We start from the raw sequence: 5,335 nt of genomic DNA on the forward strand, positions 1-5,335 counted from the left end.
GCCCCTGGCTTGGGGGTACCATGTGGGACGCCAGGGGATCGAACTGCAGTCCTTCCTTGGCTAGCGCTCGCAAGGCAGACACCTTACATTAGCGCCACCTCTCTGGCCCAATAATAATAATGTTAATTCAGAAGGGAACCAAACAAATACAGATTAATCTCCACAGACCCAGATTTTATAATTTAGATTAAACAATATAGTTGTTGGAAAGATACATTTTATTTTATTTTATTTTATTTCATTGGCGTTGGGCGGGGGAGGTTGTTGGCCATACCCAGCAGTACTCAGGGGATACTCCTGAGATCTCCCAGTAGATTCGAGGACATATGGGATGCTGGGAGTGGAATCCGGGTTCTTCCAGGGTTGGCCCGATTGCAAAAACAAAACACTCTATCATTGTTGCTATTGCTCCAATCCCAGGAAAGATATGTTTTAAATCAGTATGAGTTCTTTTGTGCCCTGATAATTTTACTGCTATTTATAAGCCCATTTGGTTTACATTTACAAAATCTTCATTTAAATCATATTTGATAATATGAAAATTGCTTCATTTAAAATCTTAAATGGCATCACCTTTTATTTTAAATATTATGGTACTATTTTCAAAAATTCTTGATTTAGTTGTGTGTGTTTTGAGGGTCACATTTTCTCCATACATAGTAAGTGATTCTGGCTGCGTACTCTTCTAGAAGTCTTCAATAGTGAATAGCAACTTGTGCTCACTTATTTGGGGGCTATAGAATCTTTAATCTGCTTCAAATGTTGCTTGAAAATGACACGTGTTACATATCAGGAACAGTCTTAAGGCACATCAACTGGATATGTTTTTTTATTTGTTTCTTGTTTGTCTCTTGTTTATTTTTTCCTTTGTACAATAAAGAACTTATCACTGCATTTGGACAAAAGGCACTTATTTACTTGGGTTTTTGCTCTATGAGTTATTTTCAGAATTTTATTTTTGTATTCATATCCACAAACCACACTGCTTTATAGAGATGTCATAAACCAATTCAAGTTGCATTCTTGGTATTTTATATTTATATTGATACACATTTTCGAGGGAGGAAACATTCTGAATCTAGAAATGAGAACAATAAGTGACAGTGAAAAGACAACAATTTAGCTCCCAATCATTATTTCAAAGAAAAAAAGCTGCAAAATTTCACAAAGCAGGCTGAGTTTGCTCTTCACACACCTATTACATTTCATATTGATATTCATATTCAGCTGATCCCACAATATGATGATTTTTTTCTGTAAGATGGATAATAATTATTCACTGCATCACATTATTTATTTTTTAGACTAAGATGACATGCTGTAAAGCAGTTATAAATTATAAGTCTTATAAATGTAAATTATTTTATGTTTGTTGATTTCATTCATAAAAGTAAATAGTTTTCCTATAACTTCAATTAACTGCTTTCAAAAAATTGCTTTTAACAAAATAAGACAAGATTATTGAATACACATGAATCAATGCAATCCTCCTTCTACAAGTGAAGAAAAATTAAAGAGTTCATTCCACCACAAAATTTAGCAGGGTTGTTTTATGCATAAGACAACCATCTACTTAATACTGTTTCTACATCATGCCTAGCAACTACGAATTGCTCTAAAATAGTTTTATCGCTATATACTAGATACTTGAGTAAGATTCATTAGATAGCAATCTAAACCATTTTTCTGAACTAATTTAATTAGTCTTTGCAAGAAATACTTTTAAAAATTGTTTAAATACACTTAATAGCTAAATGAACAAGAAAAAGCAGCGTAGTAAAGCAAAACAGGAGATTCTACAATTAAACTTCAACACTTACAGGCAGAAGATAACTGTCATGTTATTGCATCAAAATTTTTTCTTGAATGTGAATATCAGCAGGTTAAATGGTCTTTCCTATGTTTGGCATATATGGGAGATATTTGATTATATTAAACTGATGTATCTTGTCTGGCAATACAAAAACAGCTTCACCCATAGAGAGGGATCTATTTCACTTTTAGTAACTGTCATATAGAGAATAAATGAACTACTTTTCCTTACAGGTAGTTTCATATTTTTTCTAATAAACTCGTCAGAACCAGAAATAAAGAATTTGTTTAGAATGAAAGGCTTAGAGTCATGAAAACAAGACAGAAATTGTTAATAGTCTATTTTTTATCATGTTCTCTTGGACAAGGAGTCACACTCTAAAATAATGAAATATCATACTTTCAACTTGTAATTGGAAGGAGAAAACATGTTCCCTTCATTTAAATCAAATTAATCCTGAAACATTATTTCAACCATTTTGGGCATAATATTATTTTATACAAGTCTATGTTTTATAAATTCAAAAATAATGTTCATTACTATAACAGAGAACCCCTCTATTTAATTTATCATAAATCTTATAACTATCTCTAGCATTTCAAACTTAAATCTACTAATTGATAAAACATGCCCTGCTGTGGGGCTGGAGTGATAGCACAGCAGTAGGGCATTTGCCTTGCAGGTGGCTGATCCAGAATGAACCTTGGTTAGATCGCCTAGTGTCCTTTATGGTCCCCTAAGCCAGGAGCGATTTCTGAGGCATAGCCAGGAGTAACCCCTGAACATCACCAGGTGTGGTCCAAAAACCAAACCAAAACAAAACAAAACAAAAACCAAATCCTGCCCTGTCATTTTGTAACAAACCTTCTATGAAAGTTTAAAGTGATCACAAAGAGTTATTGCACAAAATTTAATTGTATTCAACGTTGATTGCTTGAAGAGAATAAAAATGTCTTGATCAAATTTTATATTTAAGATTATAGGCATAAATATATGATTGTTCTTGTTATTTTAAAGTGGCATGTTAAAAACCTCGTAAGTATCATATTTAAACATTAAACCTAAGAACATCCATGAATCATCATTAGAAATCTTTTACAGTTTATTTCATTTTAATATCTTATGATTTTTATTTCTTACACAGACTAGAGAAAACTCCAATTTAATCATATAAATTAAAACAAATAAAACAAATATTATATTCTTAACTAGTTAATCTCAGGTTCCTAAATAAAACTTAGAGCTTTAATGTCGAAGATTAGGTATTTATTTCTCTGAAGTGAAATGCCCCAGAGTATACAATTTATAAATGGCCTCATTTTGTAATATTCTTAAAAATGTTCATCTACCAAACATCATTGATCACAAAATTAAAGGCATTTTATTTGGCCAGTTCTTTACTCTGAGTCTTTACAAATGACATTTATAAGTATGGGTTAACCATTGTGCGATATCATGGAAGTAGAGGGAACCTGTCACTAAACTTCTCCCTAAACACTCTATAACTCCTCCAGGCATACAGAATGAATTCAGACTTAAGAAATACTACAATCTTTTGGGAGTCTCCTTTTGGAGACTGAAAATTTCTCCAAGCTTACATATTTGTAAGTACTTGTATTAGCAAGGGAGGCATTATGCAAACCTTTATCCCTAGGGTGTTTAACTGTTTTTTTTTTTCTTGCAGTAAATAAGAACCAATTTATATGGTCCCACCATTGTTATATTCATCATTTTTTATTCCTATCTTCAATGATCTAGTAGCAGGTGAATCAGTTGTTCTATTGAATTGCTCCAAATTATTTTTCTCCTTATTCAAAATCATTTTTATAGATTTCATTCTATAAAATGCTAAGTGATATTATTATTTAAATCTCAAGGTTAATTTAAAAATTAAACAGAGATGCCAGCAAAAATTTTAGCTCAAATCTACAATATTCCAAATTTCATATTATACATATCATGGTGAGTATCTTACTCACAAAATATATTTTGTTTGTTAACAAATTCAGCCACGATTCTTACATAATTACCCCTTCCTGTCATCTTGTTCTCATTTTATTTTCTCATGAACAAAAGAACTTAAGCAATTTGAATAAAGTCTACTTTTCTTAACATTATATAATTTTTTACATATAATGAAAGTCTTCATGCATTATTCAACACCATATTTTTTAACATAAAGGACATATTTATCGTTTAAATTGCAAATAGTAATAAAATATCCTTTCTTTTAAGGGCATATGCATTAATTTTCAATACCTGCTGCAACCAACTTTAATAAATTTAACAGTTTAATACAAAATAATTGTATTAAATTATGTTCCTTAATATAGGTTAATAAAAATTAGGTTCCTTAATACTCTAGAACCAAGATTTCTAGAATCAAGTAAAGAACTACTTCCTTCAGAGATTTTAAGGGAAAAGCAATTTATATCTTTTACTCTCTAGAGGCGGGGCTAGAGACATTACAGCACTTGGAGTGCTTCACTTAAACAGACAATTTGGGAATAATCTTGGACACTCCATATGATCCCACAAGCCAGGTTGGCCAGAAGAAATCCCTAAGAGAAGAGCTGGGGCCAGCTTGAAAACAGACAAATAAAAAAAATTAAATTGAATTAAATAAATCCCAAAAATAAACTCAGAGGCAGCCTCCATTTCTGGGCTCTCAAACGTCTTTATTATCCTACTGACCTCTTGCATTTGTTGTCACTTTATTTGGGGGATGGATTTGGGCCACACCCAGTGATTCTCAGGGGTTACTTTGGTTCTGCTCTCAGAAAATGCTCCTGGTAGGCTCAGAGGACCATATGGAATGCCGGAGATCACACCAGGGTACCTGGTAGGTAATGTGCAAGCCCTGTAACTGTGCTATCGCCTCAGCACCATGTTGTCACTTTGTTAAAACTGAGTCTTTGCTTTCATTGTTTGAATAAAATCCTTGTGTACCTTTACTATTTTGAGATAGACTCTGGTAAATAAATAGAGGATAATGAGACAAATTCTAGATCCTTAAATAGTCAAATCTGAAAAATTATTTTTACTGTGTAAGGTTTGAGCAATAGGGAACTGAGTATCTTGAAGAATGGTGTTATTGGATAAGAGAGTATTCTTTTAAAAATGAAAACCTTGACATCTATATTTTATATATACATACATATATATACAAGTATATATACATACATATAATATATATATATATAGTTTAAGTTTCTGGTTCTGATCAGAACTTCTGGTTCAGAAGTCAAGTCTATGCTTTGCTGGAAAGTACCAGCTCAGCTGGGAGCAATTTAAACACCTTAGCCAGCCTATTATCTCTCTGGCCCCATTATATATGTTTTACAAGAAAAGTTTAACTTTTCTTTAAATATCTGCTATGTATAATGCCACCAAGGTTTCTCCACAGTTCCTATAGTTTCTGTCCTTTCATGCTGACCCTCCTTTCATCATAACTGCCAGTACAATAGTGTGTGTTGTCAGAATCCAATTTCACTTTGTATGTTCCTTTCTTGAAATGTTCAT

This window comes from Suncus etruscus, chromosome 16 (assembly GCF_024139225.1).
Source record: "Suncus etruscus isolate mSunEtr1 chromosome 16, mSunEtr1.pri.cur, whole genome shotgun sequence".
NCBI classification, from domain to species: domain Eukaryota; kingdom Metazoa; phylum Chordata; class Mammalia; order Eulipotyphla; family Soricidae; genus Suncus; species Suncus etruscus.